At 38.2% G+C, this 16,917-nt stretch overlaps 1 protein-coding gene across 12 annotated transcripts in view; it reads right to left on the bottom strand.

Moving 5' to 3' along the window:
* Positions 1-16,917, bottom strand: part of SULF1 (sulfatase 1) — a 185,259-nt gene that overhangs the window by 92,466 nt on the left and 75,876 nt on the right. For 6 of the 12 annotated variants that reach the window (XM_054515557.1, XM_036406703.2, XM_054515556.1 and 3 more), the window contains 2 exons: positions 8,234-8,298; positions 6,233-6,330 (listed from right to left, as the gene is read on the bottom strand). The exons of 3 other annotated variants lie outside the window; for them this stretch is intronic. The gene's annotated coding sequence lies outside the window, so the exon portion shown is untranslated. Of the gene's footprint in view, positions 1-6,232; positions 6,331-8,233; positions 8,299-14,617; positions 14,632-16,917 lie in introns of those variants that run through there. 3 more of the 12 variants (XM_054515574.1, XM_054515563.1, XM_054515561.1) reach the window with 2 other exon arrangements.

The following is a 16,917-nucleotide window of genomic DNA, read 5'->3' as shown; positions in this document are numbered from 1 at the left end:
AATAGTCATGCAGAGCTTTAAATATTCAGGAACACACAGTTTACGTGATGGCTTAATTTGGTACCATTTAAACTATGAAGTGGGGAAGGCCTGCTACCTAAAAGAAAAAGTTAATGTGTGTATAAGAATCTAAAAATGCTGGTAAAGAATGTTTTCATTTCAGTTACAATTACTGTGTCATCATATCTTTATTTGCTTTTAATTTGTTGGATGGTTGAACATTGTCACTCAGTCATGTCTCTGGGTATTTATAAATATAAATTTAATGGCTATAAAGACCTGCTTTGTTAATCAGTGTTTATATTTTATTACCTTAGTCATCTTAACTTACATCTCACAGGATTTCAAAATCCCATAGAATCTCTGATCACTGAGGGGTCAGAGAAAGCCTTCAGTGGGAACTGTTGTGGCCTGCAGCTTCCAGGATCGGTTCCTGGAGATAAATGTGCTCCCTGTGTGATACACGGCTGCTGAGCCATGAAGCCTGGGATTTCTCTGTGGCATTTATGAGCATCCCACTACTGCATTACCCAAGCACTTCACTCTTAAATGTGTCTGTCCTGTGAGGTGGTGAAGCAATGTTTTCCCTGGGACATTGGCTGTAGCGCTGTCACACAGAAAGTCTTGCCCAGAGCAAGAAGGTGGGACTAGATTCCTCTAAATACCAGCTTATCCAATTAACTAGGGCATCAGTTTTCTCACTGCAATGTAGCACCAAAGAAGCTGAGAAGGGGATGATATCTTATATAGGGAGTCTCATACATACACCTCTCTCTCCTCTGTACACATTCCTGTAGATTAGGAACCACAAACCTGGCTGGAAACCCATGAATTTTTCTTCCACATGAGGAATAAAGTGTGAAACATGGTTGAATTCTTCCCCAGAAGTAAGGAGGCAGTAGGGAAAATGATTACAACTTGAGGCAACAATAAGAAATGAAGTCTTATGTAAAACTGCAAGGCAACTACAAATGCTGGAAAGTTTTACCATTAGTGTTTCTTGGCCCTGAGTCAGTAAGCTGCTTCATTGCTATGTCAATAGCACATATATAAACACATGTCCAAATACTTTTCTCACTGCAAGTAGATTTAAGCAGTTGCAGATACATAATTTTTTTCTGGATGTCCAAAAAAGTCCTCTGTGAAAAAATGTTACCCATATACCCATATACCTCACTCAAAAAGCATTTACAGTTTTAATATTACTTTATCTCACCACTTACGTGACATTAGGCAGTTCTGCCTGTTTGCATGGTTTTGTTTTAACAGTTTTCTTTTGTCATTTTGGTCTAATGTGTAAAGTCACAAAAGAGTTTCCTTTCTAGTATTCTTTTCTTCCTTTCCCAGACTATACTATGTGATACCTATGTGATTCCCATGTGACCCTCATGAAGATGAACAAGGCCAAGTGCAAGGTCCTGCATGTGAATCAAGCACAAATATGGACTGGGCAGAGAAAGGATTGAGAGCAGCCCTGAGGTAAAGACTTGGTTGGCAAGAAGTTCAGCATAACCCAGCAATGTGCACTTTGAGCCCAGAAAGACAACTGTACCCTGGGCTACATCAAAAAGAAAATGGCCAGCATGTTGAGGGAGGTGATTGCACCCCTCTACTCCACTCTCGTGAGACCCCACTTGGATAGCTGCATCCAGCTCTTGGGGTTCCCAGCACCAGAAGGACATGGAACTGTTGAAGCACATCCACAGGAGGGCCATTAAGATGATGAGAGGGCTGGAGCATCTCTCCTCTGAAGACAGGCTGAAACAGTTGGGATTGTTCAACCTGGAGAAAAAAATGTCCCAGGGAGACCTTAGGGCAGCCTTTTAGTACTGAAGAGCAGGAGGGGGACATTTTACAAGGCCACGTAGAGAATGGCTTTAAAAGGCAAAAGAATCAATTTAAGTTAGATATTAGGAAGAAATTCTTCTCTATGAGGATGGTGAGGCACTGGAACAGGTCACCTAGAGAAGCTGTGGATGCCCTGTCTCTGGAAGAGTTCAAGGCCAGCTTGGATGGGGCATTAAGTCTAGTGGAGGGTGCTCTGGCCCACGGTGGGGATTTGGATCTAGATGGTCTCTAAGGTGTGTTCCAACCCAAGCCATTCTATTACTATGATTCTATAATAATTAAAATCCAAATTATTTTATAGGGCAACTTTGCATTTTTGCAAGAAAAATCTTGAGATACTTTTAGATAAAGTTACTGGCAGTAGAAGAGAATGGTTGAAAAAAATCACAGTTTTTAAAGGTTCATCTGATGGGAAATCTTTGGGAGAAGGTAGAGGAAATAATGACACATACAATTCGTCTACAATATCCACCTGAAAAACATTTCTTACATGAAACATTATTTTTATCAGACCATGCATGTTTTATTTTGGTGCCCTTGCATGGTTACATTTCTCCAGTAAGTAATGACTGATACTGGACAGGAAGGAAGTGACTTGGCTCTTACAAGGGAAAAAACCCACCACCTAAATGCAGGAAAAGGTTCATAAATACTTCCAGAGACTAGCAATTTGACAGCTTGATCTTGAAATCCTAAGAGTAAACTTAGAAAAAAAGTTCCTGCTTTCCTTTTGGTGCAGGTTGGAAAGGAAGCTCTTTGGATCTCTTTTACTCCTGCCCGTGTCTCTTTTCCCAAGCACACTCTGAGCATGCTGCCCACGGAACTGCTGACCGCCTGTTCCTCATTAAGGCATGTGGTGCAGAGAAACAGCCAGCAAGGAAACCAGTGAAGCAACATAATCAGCAGCTGAGAACCCCTTCCCACTAAGTAGCAGGAGGAAACGAAGGAGAAAAACCTCATCCTTTCTCTTTGCAGCTCTACTGGTGTGAACTAATTTAATAGGGATGAGCAGCCACAAAGGCAAACAAGTTAAGTGACATGTGGTAGGTTACAGATATACTAAAAATGAAGCCAAGAATCTTCATTTTCACAGCTTCTAAAGGGAAAACTCTGAGATCACAGACTTTCTACTGTATTGACAGTCTGTAAAAAAACTCTCTCTAGATCTTAATCAACAGCGTATATAGAGAAACATGGGAAAGGCTTATGTGTGAGAGTGTGATGGGAAAGAAAACCAAATGGAAAAGGCTCTTTTTTACCAGGTCAGAACAGAAATATGATGTAGGCAAGAAAGTCACAAAATGGAGAGGAAAAGAAGGGGCAAATTTGTCCAGTTTTCTAATATCTCATTTTTCAGCTATAAGTATTGTAGTTTGAGATTATTTACCACTCCCCCCTTACCTTCAGCTAATAATTCTCTTCTACATAATCCACTTTTCCTAACTGAGAAGCTTGACAACATGAGAGGAAAAAGAATCAGTTTTGTTGGCAAAAGTGGAATATGCTACTCAGAGAACTAAAGTCACTGGTAGTTGAGATCACACAGGGGGTATGCAGAAGTGACTAGCTTCTTGTCAGGCTTGTTGGCAGATAATCTTTCTGTGCCTTCATGTCTGAACTAGTATAGGCACACAATACAGAGATGCACTTCTCTGTATGTGTTAGAGGACTTTTCCTAAAGCGTTTTCCTAAAGACTTTTCCCTATTTTTGATGGGCATTTCCTTGTGACCTTTTAGCAGGAGAGAAAGAAAAACCTCTAGACAAGGAGAACACTTGACAAGATTCTGGCTAGAGAAAAGCTTATTACAGATTCAGCACAACTTGGCTGCATCCTGTGTAGACATATAATAACAATGAAGTATCACAGCACAGAAAAAGGAGCCCTAAAAAAAGACAGTAGCTCTGCTGTACACCTGCAAGCAGGACTCTCAGCAATACCTTGTTGATGGGCTCTTAGTATGCACACAGTAAAATGAAGAGTGATGCACTGAACTGCAAGAAAATGTTACATGCTCTAATGTTCTATGTGTTTGTTCCTCAGCTTCCCAACCTCTCCTAGCAAACTACTGACTGCTGGGATTTTTCTGAACTGTTCTGTGAGACCCATCTGACCATCTACCTGGGTTTCTCTTGGAGACACTGCTGGTCAGCCCCATACTCTTGACCTCATACAGACTCACTCTCTTAAGTCCTGTAACATGCAAGCTTCTCCAGCTCTCATCTCAGGATTATGCTCATTTCAGATGGACTGAAATGGGTATTTTCGAGCTCTTTCACTTCCCAAAAATAAACTGGGAACCCTATGTGTATATTTGGAGCTGGAACTGGGATACATGTGTGGGCAGTAATGAAAATACATTTCTAAAAATCTGACCCCCAGGGTTCAGTAGAATTCAACTTAACTGAAGTTGGATTGTGGAATGTTAGTAGATAATGTGCCAGAAAAGTCTTTGCGCTGAGTGTGTCATTAATAGATTATATACATAAGAGACATGATTTTTAAGCTTCAGGTCAAAAAGTTGCCTTGACATTTTTCTTGGAACTCCCCAACTATTTTATCCATGGTTCAAGTGATAGCACTTTATTTCATAGTAAATATTCTAAAGGCATTCCTAATACTGACAAATGTGAATTACATTTCTGTACATTCACAGTTATAGGTTCAGTGTATGAGACACTATGACACTATGACCCTAAATCTGTAGAGAAAAGGTATGTTTATAAACTTCTAAAATCTCTCTAGAACAGCAGATAATGTAGTCAATGAAGAGTGAACCACTGAAGTTTCACATTAGATAAAAAATGTTCAAACTTTAAAAAAAATAAATTAACCTTTGGATCTGCAAAAATTGCTTGGAATTCTTCCAATATAACATCCTTCTTAAGATTATTTGGGCTTCCTGCCTTTGGTAGACTGGGAACATGACCAAAATGATCACTTGTCATTTCATTGAGTAGGACTGGAAGGTATGGCAAATAATAATCCGATCCATTCTCTCCATCAAAATCAAGAGCACTCATCTATATAGTATTATTCATAACTTCCACTTCTGTGGAAATCTGTGGCATGCATTTTCTTGGCCTTAGTCTGGTTAACCTCTTCAAGAGCAACATAGGAAAATTATAGATAAACCTACAGATAAACGTAGTAAAAATTTAGATAAAGCTGGGAGAGAAAATTAAGTTGGAAATTAAGTTAATTACTAGATCACTGGTATAGGAAAGTGTGGATATTCTGATATGTTGCATGCAAGAAAATAATATCTGCTTTATATGGGACCATTATGCAGCCACACATCTGGAGGGAAAATAAAGTAGATTGAATAAGCTTATGTAAATTCTAGTAATTATGAAACATTATCTGAAGATCTGGAAACTTAGATATTTTGTAATTAAAATAAACTATGAGCTAACATGTCAGAAAGTTACTGGTTCCAAGAAAATTCCATACAAAGACTTGCATGTGAAATAAACTTGATGTATACCATCTGTCTTTCACTGCTAGCAATGTCTTAATTTTAAGTCCAAATTTACCTCTGCCACACGAATACCTGCTATTAAATCACATGCATTTGCAAATTGTTTAACCAGAAATACTTTATGTAAATGAGGTGACAGAAAATAATATAGCTGAGGGGAAAAAATGAATCTCAGAGCATTTCAAACTCCCTGCTCTGTGTTCTGTCATGTGGCTTTATATTTTTATTTGTTAAGCTGAGATGTATGATTTGATACTGAGTCTATTGCCATAATTCCCGCATCACGAGGTCACCACACAACTTGCTATGAGTTCCACCTAAAAGTCAGCCAGACCTTGAAAGCACAGAACTACCACAGATACTTTGGAATTGCTTTGGCAGAGTCACATAAGACAGCTTGCAAAATGCTTTTTCTTTACCATGACCAGCTGCATACACTGAGATTAGGTTCAAGTTTTCATAATCGTCATGTTCACATAAACAAGGGAAAATTCCAAACCATTACTTTTGCTTAATGTATATCTTTCCCTACAGGAAAACTGCATTTTATCTTGACATGACTGAAGCCTATTAAATATTCCTTTTCATAAATGCAAGACAGCATACATTTTTTCACAGGATATTATTCAATAACCACAAAACATAGAATTCCTGGATGTCTCAAAAAATAGAAAGTTAATAGTAGCAAACCTCGGATTGAAAAGCTATCTGTGTAATCATTCACTGGGTTACTAAAATGTGAAGGGGCCTTGGGTTAGTCTCGAGCCTTTAAAGTTTGGCAGAATAGGACCTCCAGATTTACTACAGCTTAATTATTGACCTGACATAATACTTAAACTATGTAGCACAAGCTGATGGCTTATTTGGTTAAATTAATTACTGAATACACATATTATTTTTGTACCTTTGAAAATTTCCTGAAGTTAATGTGCCTTGGTTAATTTTCATAGCATTGGATAGAAGTCCATATGTCTTGCTCAGTGAGTTTATTATGGGCAAAACCTGCAAAAAGGGGAGAACACATTAACACTTATAACTACTAGGAATCACACAGTTGCAACACAAGCTCTGTTCATACTGGGGTTAGAATTTATTTGCAAAATTTAGCTTATGAATTCCTATTTACTTTGCTGAATCACTCTATAGAATCAAGTTTATCACACATAATTACCTTGCTTGCAAGTTAGCATGTTGCTATAGTTAAAATAATTGAAACTTAGAGCCTTAATATACCCAGATTCTAATGAATGGTTCAAATATCTAGATGTCCATCACTAAGTTCTGTAACTTGTCAGGATATTTTCTGAGAATATTTGTAATATTTTAATTGAAATTTCTGGTTTGGAGATACTTGTCTTAGCTTTCATAATTGTTCATTTTTCCTTTGCTAAAATGAAATAATATTGAAATCACATATAAATTAGCACAAACTATTCAATTTTGTCTTTAGGCATCCAAAAGGTAGCTACCAGTATCTGCTTTATTAATCTGAATTCTTTCCTCTTCTTCTTCCTTTGATAAAAACCAACAGATAAATATCAATTTTCTCTGCTCCTGAACCAAGCTACTATTAAGATTCCGGATCTCATGGGTGACTTCAGTCAGAAGGTTTCCCTGACAGAAAAAAAGAGCTTTGCTTCATTTATTTTCATGAACACAGTAAATATTTTGTTGATGTGAGCCACGGTTTCAGCCTCAACTCGGCACAAGCTTCTGACAGAAGAGACACCACCTTCCCCCACCATCCTGGCAGCGAGTCTCCCCTGCATGTGTCAGCACAAACGCTCCTGGGGCTGAGGGGAGCCAGGTGAGAGAACTAATCTCTCCAAGTACTAACCATGCCAACCAAAATTGTTAGAGAAACCAGCCAACAAGATTATTTTTCAGGTGGGTCAGCCCTTTCACTTGGCTCCCTGTGTTGTCACACCAGTTCCAGTGCTCTCACAAAAAAGGAGGAGAACCAGGGGTCACCACACCAGAAGTCAGCATGTGGAGCTTGAAGCCCTCGTCTTGAACACGTGGGCACTGAAACCACCAGACAGTGCTTTCCTGCCTAAAAATCAGCCTGTCAGTTTAAAGAGCGTCTCTCTGGACTTCCTCTTCCTCTATTGAGAAGTCTCTTTGTCTGTCAGTCTGTCTGCTCCCCTTCTCCAGGATCTCCCTCCATCTGGTGCATCACCCTTCTGGGAAGAACAGCCAGCCCCCAGCTGTGCAGTGCTTGCACACTCTTGAACAGCTCAGAGGGCTGACTTTGGTTTTGGAACAGTCATTTTTTACTGCCTCTTACAGCTGTTTGTAAGGGCAGTGGCAGAGAAGTCTATCTCTTTTGAGGTTGGTGAGTGCACTGAGATTCTTCATTTGAGAACTTCTGAAAGGTCAAACTGAACCTTATTAGGAAAGCCCTGGTGACTTGCACAGACACCATCAATGCAAACAATGAACACAGATGGGGAGCATTATTTCAGTCACAGCTGGGTACCTGGGACCAAAAAAAAAAAATTCCCAGGATAACTGGGGCATTTATAGCTCCCACGGAATGGAGTGGGAGGAAAAAAAGAAAGAATGAACTCTCCCTTCAATAAACCCAAACTGGAGATAGCATAAATCAAAATTGAGGAGCCTGAAATACATACAAGCCTAATATGCTGCTACAAAATGAAATGTAACCTTTTCTTCTCTAATGCAGAACAGGTTAATACAGTGGCAAAAACAGTAGACTCATTGTCTCAGTTAATTGGAAAGGATTGTGAATTTTAAATCATCAGTTTTTAGGCAGCCAAGATTGTGGAGGTCTAAATAAGTTTAAATCAAAAGCTGCCAGTATTTGGGAACTTAACAAATCACCTCATAGTTATTAGTATGCCATAAATAAGTTCCTGTAGTATTATGGTCCTCTAAATCTTACCTTTTTCTTATGCAAGAAAGAAGTATTATCATTATTTTTCCACTCTCAGTTCAGTCCTTTTTTTTCTGTAATAAATAAACCAATAAAAATTATAGCAATTTCTAAGCAATAAACTTAATAATATTTTGAAAGAAAAAAATCCCAAAGAAATCACTATACCTATCAATTTACTTCTAGGAGTAAACCTCAGCACAGTAAGAAAAACATTGCATACACAAATGTTTTTTTGAGCTGTCCCATAAACTTCACTGGGACCATGGTCTCAAATTTCAGCAGGGAGCAGTTACAGCAAAATACATTGGTACTGCAATTTTCTCCATTTATAAACAATTATTTTTCTTATTTAATTATTTTCTTGAGAAGATTATACAGGCAGTGTACAGTATCTACAGAGGGCAATAACTCTCTAAAGCTGCTTCTGCAGGTGCAAGCAGAAATCCAGCAAGACTTATTTAGATTCCATTCAGTTAGTTCAGTTAAGCCTGCTTCCTAATAAATCAAAATACAAACCAATGTGCTGTTAGGTTTTCAGTTTGGTAATGGCTTTGAAAACCAGTAGGTCTTCTGCATTTTCACCTTGAAAATTTAAGCTCATAATCTGTGCTGAACACTCAGTGTTTAAAAAATACGCAGGCATAAAATAACTACAGAAGTGAAAATTAATGTTATTATTGTATTATATATTATATGGCTTTGGATCTCTTTATTTGAAAGATTAGTTTGTCCAGCTTTTAATAATGTATTATTTTTTGTTTTTTGGTTTCCAATTTTTTAGCAGGGTAGTAATTGCTAGGATAATCAGACTGAAGTGTTTCTTTGACATTGTCACTAGCTATTGAACCTTTTTGCTCACCATTGATTTCATATAAAGTTATGGGCATTAGTTTAGTCTTCACTAAACTAATGAAGACTTGTCTTTCTCTCTGGATACCCTCAGCACCCTTGGGCATGTATATTGCTTGGGCCAAGAGGTTAGGGATTAAAGAAAGGCACTCTCACAGTCAATGACCCTCAACACAACTTGTCTGTCCCAATGGCCACACAAGCTCTCCTTTGACCACATCAGAGGAGCCAGCAATGCTCTGCCAACCTTCTGAGTGCCATAACTCTTGGGTGACCAGCCCTAGGGATGGGTGAGTGCACCAGGGCCCTTCCCACAGGAGCTGGATGAATGAACAGGAGAGTTAGAACATTTTTTTTTCCCACAGCAAAATCTGTGATATAACTAAAGGCCAAGAACTCAGAAAAGACATACACGTTTTTTCCACTTACTGTGTTAGCTAGACCAAGACTCATGATGTGAGGAAATAGCAGCCATCAGCTACAGTACACGAGGATGCGAAGGAAGGAGAGGTATGCAAATACTTCAAGATGATTAAGCATTTTATTCCTTCAGTTCTAAAACATTAATGAGGCCTTACTCTGTTTTGTAACTGTTGCTTGTTGTAGCTACATGGAGAGGTGGGCTGTGATGCATAAGGCCAGATGTTTAGCCTTAGCAATATGAGTGCAAATGCCACAGAAAGCGTGACTGCATAGAAGTACCAAAGGATGAATTTTGGCCCTTAAATTGCTATTAAAAGGAGTATTTTTCCCCCTATTATTATTGTTGTTATGGGAAACAAATTGGGCAAAGAATTTTTTGGAAGGAAAGGGCTTTCTAATGGCCAAGAATGTAATAGCAAAGAAAATAAAACAAATTGTTAAGATGAAACTAAGCTAATGAAGAAAACAATGGTTAGAACAGCAAATTAAACAGAGGGAAGATGCTTAAAAAAACATCTTTACATCATTCGTGTTCACAGTCGGTAAGCTGTGGACAAGAAAATTTCTTTTTTTCATTTGTAAAAAATATCTCCCTCTATCACTGAGAGAGATAGATGATTTTTTATATACATTTTTTTTTCTCACTACACACTGTAGATGTTAATTTCAAGGACATGATAAGACAAAATCAAGAATCACCTAATTGCACCATCTGGGGTGAAACACTGATTTTAGGAATCTCTTTATCTATACATACAAAAGAATAATATTAGATGATGAAACAGAGAAATGATGAAATAAGCCCTTGAATGACATACAGAGGAAGAGTCAAATAGCACTGGAATCAACAGGAATCTTTCCATTTACCTAAGTAGGTACTAACAAGTCCATACAGAGCAGAAAAATACATATGGAGATGGTAACTACCATTGTCAAAGTTTCCATATCCCTGTTTTCCACATTCATGAGCATATGAAAATACAATGCTTTCCTGTAGGTGTACAAAAGAGTCCATTATGACTTAGCTTTTGAAAGGAGGTTATACCATGGTTTTATTCTATGAAAAAGAGGATTCATTTTTTGCTTGAAATACTGCTGTGTTTAAAGAATTTGCATTTGAATTTTAAGTTTTCTTTTCTTACTTTTATTCCTCAGGTTTCTGTGCATCATTTACTACCAAAATTCTTAATACAATTTCTTAATACAGCCAGGAACTTTGTCACAACACATTTCCAAACTGCGGTACAGATGGAAACTTAACAGCATCCCATCATGAGAAAGGCTTACAGCACACTGTAATACATAAAATTATTATTTATTGTTCCTGCCTTTGAACAGCAGGAGTTTAGATACTGCCAGATGGCATATTGTTTGGGAATTTGGGGGAATGTAAATGCATGTGTGGCACTGAGAGAAATCCTCCCTGTATAACATAGATAACCCATAAAACACAGGAGAGGTTACTGTGTGCAGGACTTTTTCCATACCTGGGACATATTTCCAAATCATTCCAGAAATACATGGTAATACATGGTTGTAACCATCTCCTGGGGCTGCAATCATCTTACTTAATTTCACAAAAGAAACACGGTCACAAAGCCTCCAAGGAAGACCTGAGGGACTGCAGGGAGTGTTGTGTGTGATTCACTTCATCTCAGACAGACCTAAATTTACACACTCAGTTTCAGGCCAGAAGGGAGGAAAATACCAGACCTACATCTTCCTACAGATTCAGCCCGAGACATGTTCATTTATTCCTCAGACCTATGATGTACAAAGAATGACCTCATGCAGCAGTTTCCCATTTCACTCAGGAACAACTTTATTTCAGTGGACAACTCTGTGATTTCAGTGGGCATTTCCATATGTATAAATATTCTATATATAAGTTAGAAGAGCAATATTATTGCAGATGTAACTCACTGAAAACCAAATGACCTGGAAGATATTTTGGTGGTAGAGTTCACAATTGCCAATAAATGGACAGCAGATCCAAATCCAGTTACCCAATACTATTTTTTGCTGGACTATCAACAAGAATGATTGCAAAGCAGCCTGAGGAACCACAATTTATGCAAGCACTGAATTTTCTTCTGGCTTTGTCTTTCTCATTGACTTCAGTAGGCAGTAGGGGGTATTTCTGGATAAGGATATAATTTAATATTTCTCAGAACTGTACTCCATTATTGACATATAAGGGATCTTCAGTGTACACAGAGTTCTCACACTGCCTGGCACTGTTATTAGGCCATCTAGCCTTGCTCATAATAGATTGAGAAGATAGAGTAGTTAAAAGGCACCAAACGTCAGCAACTTATGAACTTTACTGACTTCAGCACTCATTCAGCAGTATTGCCATCACAATGGAAACATCTATTGTTTAAAAAAAAGGATCAGCCTATGAAGATCAATACAACATCTATTTCTGTATTCAAAACAGCACAGTTATAACTGATCTCATATGCTTTTAGATATTCATAACTCAGTAGGATTATCTGACAGACTAATTTGTAAGCATTTTTGATAACTTACAGCTGAAGATGACTTGCTACCAATATACTGGATATACAAAGAGCATTTCAGCATCAGTTATTACATGACTCCTGATGCCCATTTCTGGGTGAGAAGGTACAGAAGAAAACTACTTGCTGTCACTTTTTTGAAGACTAAATACTGCTTTTAGCAGTCATGAGCAACCCACTTAAATTAAATAAATTAAGCTACATAAATATTTTTTCTTCTGAAACAACTGACTTCAATAATTTAATTTTTCATTATTTTAGTGAATACAGTAGCAGTTGAATGCTTGAAAAAAATGATAGCCTGATGCAGGAATCTACAGTTTTGCTACACTGTGAAAAAATGCTGTCTACAGGATTCAAGTCTGCTTCCCAGTGCTTTGCTAGCTAGCTGGTGACAAAACTAGACACAATTCTTAACTTCAAAAGAACAAAGGGGAAAATTCTTCTTTATGACATAAATGTAGAAAACAAAACCAAAAGTTTGAACATTAAGAGTATTGAAGTAAAAAAAAAACAATAAAGCCAACATAGTAGGCAATAGAAATATAATAAGCACTCTAAAATAATAGAAAAATATTAAGTTCAATATAACTTTATTACTTTATATAGAACTTGTGATTTTTCTTCCTTGATATAACCAGAGAGGTTATGGCATTGGAAAAGCAACCGATGTCATCTACCTGAATTTGTGCAAAACATTTGACAATGTCTCCGTGTCTATAAACTGGATATGTGTGAATTGATAGATTGAAAACTTGTTGGATAAAGAATTGGCTGGCTGATCACACTCAGAGGGCTGAGGTCAGTGGCTCAATGTCCAAGAGAAGAGCAGTGAAAATGGGGCCCCTCAGGGGTCTGTATTGAGAGTGGCACAGTTCAGCACCTTTGTTGGTGACAAGAACAGTGGGATTGAGTGCATTCTCAGCAAGTTTGCCTAACACACCAAGCTGTGTGCTGCAGTTGACACCCTGGAGGTGGGGATGCCAGCCAGTGGGACTGTGACAGGCTTGAGAGGTGGGTCCATGCAAAATTCATGAAGTTCAACAAGGCCAAGTAGGGCAAGCTGCATCTCGATTGAGGCAATTCTGGGCACAAGCACAAGATGGGCAGAGAATGAACTGAGTGCAGCCCTGAGTAGAAGGAATTGGGGGTGTTGGCTGACAAGAAGCTCAACATGATCCAGCAATGGTACTTGAACCCAGAAAGCCAAATGTGTCCTGGGCTGCATCAAAAGAAATGTGTCCAGCAGGTCAGGGGTGGTGATTCTTCCCCTCTACTTCCCCTCTGCTCCTCTCTCATGAGACCCCACCTGGAGTGTTCCATCAAGCTCTGGGACGCCCAGCACAATAAGGATGTTGAACTGTTGGAACACACCCAGAGAAGGGCCACCAAGATTAGAGCTCTGGAGCACCTCTCCTCTGCAGACAGGCTTGGAGAGCTGGGGTTGTTCAGCCTGCAGAAGAGAAGGTTCTGAGAGGACCTTAGAAAAGCCATTCAGTAACAAAAAGGGGCCTACAAAAAGCTGGCAAGGAACATTTTACAAGGGCATGTAGGGGCAGGACAAGGAGTAAAGGCTTCAAACTGAAAGAGGGTAGGTGTAGATAAGATATTAGAAAGAGATTCTATAATGTGAAGGCGGTGAAGCCCTGGCAGAGGTTGTCCAGAGAAGCTGTGGATGCCCCATCCCTGGAAGTGTTTAATGCCAGGTTGGATGGGCCTTGGGCAACCTGGTCTTGTGGAAGGTGGCCCTTCCCATGGCAGAGAGTTTGGAACTAGACAATCTATAAGGCCCCTTCTAACTCAAACCATTCTATAATTCTATGCATCTATGATTGGTTTTATCTGGCAAGTGTACTAATTCTGAATAGAACTAAAGACTTTGGGGATATTCCTGTTATCATCATTCCAATACCATCAACCTTTCAAAAGGAAAGGGGCAAAAAATATGTGTCATCTTACAAACACCAGAAAGGCAACAGAATCTCCTTGACATAGACTTCTATACAACCATTATAATTTTTCAGGGTGCAAAGCATTCCCATGTTTCTTGTATGCAATTCTGAAGGGAGAAAACTATTAATTTGCATTTGAAGGGATGTCCAGGAAGACCTGGCAGCCACAAAATAGACTTAAAATATTAACTAATACTCAGAATAAATGAAGGGGGAGGGAGGTGAAACAAGAAATTTTTTAGGTGTGACTTGATGAGGGTTAATGAGCCCTCAATTATATGTGTACTTTCTTGGTTGATAAAATATGAAAATATTCCTCTGCCTTACTGTTCTGGCAGATTTTTCAGCAGCAAAACACAGCTTTTTATTTTTTGTTTAGCAAGAAACACAGCCTACTGACAAGGTTGTTTCAGACAGAAAAATAACTCAGGGGTCTTATAAAACAGATTTTCCTGTATTTCAGTATTTAAAATAACAAAGTCAGTGTGACCTGAAACTTGACCACTCCTTATCACCTTCTGAACATAAAGAACAATGTCACTACAATCAATGAATCAAAAAGCAAGATGATCTTAATTAAAAAATTTAAGGAGCAATTGAGGAAAGTGAAACATGAAGGTGAGGAAGGAGGGAAAGAAGCTTACTTGCTGGAAATTTGCCTCTCTTATTTGGAGAATGCAGAAGCTTACTAGAAAAAGACAGAAAAGAAAATAAATGTAAGTAATAAATCTTTTGTGTTAGCTCGTTAATGTCTGTGCTTTAAAAATTTTTATTAGCTTTTTTTTTTTTTTTTTTTTTTTTTAAGAAATGTGGAACTGTTCCATGGACACAACTGAGCTCTGCCTTCTGTTAAGGGTTGCAGCACCATTGAAGTTTGAAATAATTTAAGCAGTTCTGTTGGGCTTTCAATTCCCCCACCTTCTTTTTTTCTTTCAGTGGATTGAAATGTGACCAAATAGCAGCATGACTGTGAGTGGAAAAGATAATTCTCACACGACATTCTTCTCAGTGCTTTGGGGAAAATGCACACATACAAACACATTTGCTGATGTCTGATTCAAGATGTGAAAAAAGAAAAAAAAGAAAAATCTATGAGGTTTTTTTTTCTTCTGAAATTGGAAACACACTTTAAAACTCTCCTATGATTTGTTTTGTTTTGGCTAATTATGACTTCTGCTTTATGTTGCCACAATAGATAGTAAACATTTGCAATATATTTACTGAGATTAAAAGAATTATGGGATGAATTTGTATCTATTATGCCATTAGCCTTAAGCAACACTGCTTTAGTAATCAGTGGGAATATATTTTTATAAGTCAAAAAGGTGACTTATCAGTGTTACCAGACATTTTGCATTCTCAATACATTACATAATAAAGAGTGCTAGCAAATTTTGCTCTTCAGGGAAAAAAATACTCTTTTGTTGAAATTTTATGTTGCTATACTGACAGAGCTGGATTAAAGATGGAGGGAAGAAACTCATGGATTGGCTGGGAAATATAGCTTGCGCTGCCTCTCATGTGTGTGCAATTTGTTTATTTTTATGTCCTTATAATGAACTTGAAAATGGGAAGTTCCTGAAGCAAAGTATTTCCAAAAGAGTGAAAGCTACATAAAAATTCTAACACTTCAGATACAGGAATTTACTTCTGTTGTTGTGCCTCCCACGCGTGTGCATACAGAAAAAACATTCACTTTCCTTATTAAAACATGATGGTGAAACTAGCTCATACTAAGACCATTTTTTCCACATCCTACTCACAAAATCTAAATTAGATTAGAGTCAAGCTTCAGCCACATTGTCTACTTTTCCGAGTAGGGGTTTTTTTAGCATCTATGTATCTTTTGAGTTTCTCCAGCAATATGAAGGACTGTGAAAACTCCTAACTATAAAAGCTATTTTAGATCTTAAAAATTCATGTCTACTTTCTTTCATCCTGTTTTTTCTATTGTATATTGTTATCTTTTCCTGAAGTCTACAGCCAGAAAATTGGTATCAGCATTTTCCCCCTTAATATCACGATATATAGGGTAACACAATATCAATTCACCAGTGAAACTCAAGGCCCTGATGCATAATTTTGGAAATTTATTTGCTATTAAATGAATAAATTAGTTCTTCCAACTCTTCCATTTTCTGTATTCCTGTCTCTGGACAAGTTTACTAACCCTCTAACAGAGTCAGCGGAATAGGAGGTCTATCCTGATGGGAGAGCTCGCCAGTGCTTCTTGTTCATGGCTTGGCATATAAACTACCATTTTAAAATATGCATCAAGATGCAGAGTAGCTGAGGAGATTCCATGGAACATATTCATCTTTGTTTGCAATGGGACTTCTAATTTCCAGGAGATTACAGGAGCAAGAGCTGGGAGGACAGATTCTGAAATCTCCCTGAGGCATCAGAGACCAAGGATCAGTGCAGAATAAATATCTGTGTTGAGGCTCCAAGCTACAAGTGAGGAGTCTAAGACAGTATTTCAGACCCATCATCTTGCTGAGCAAAGAGTAGACCTAACAAGCTGGTGAGAAGGAGGACACTTTTGCCTTGTCAGAACTTGTATGTCTAAATTATCCTGCTCAGGAATAGACAACATATTCTCCTCAGGAAGTTACAGGAGGAGCTCAACCGTTGTAGGGTCAAAGATCTTGTGGTGCAAAGAACACTGCTAAAGAAATTAGAAACATCCTTCAGATGAGAGTGGTCACGTGTGTCTCTTCTACAGGAACACCTTTACCACATGCCCGGGGGCTTTGCTGTCACATTTATTTGAGGAATATTGAGCCAGTTTCAATACATCTGTACAAGCAAGTCTGCACTGGTGCAAAAAGTCAATAAATGCCACTCTAGACAAGTTGTGAGTTTCAGAGACATTTACAGATTTGTGGTGATGACTGCTATCACATTAGGGTTACCTATGACCAATTACAAAGGGATGGATAGT

Source organism: Molothrus ater, chromosome 1, assembly GCF_012460135.2.
Source record: "Molothrus ater isolate BHLD 08-10-18 breed brown headed cowbird chromosome 1, BPBGC_Mater_1.1, whole genome shotgun sequence".
Taxonomy (NCBI): Eukaryota; Metazoa; Chordata; class Aves; order Passeriformes; family Icteridae; genus Molothrus; species Molothrus ater.
Note: the sequence above shows the minus strand (reverse complement) of the source record. Positions and strands in the feature narration are given on the sequence as shown.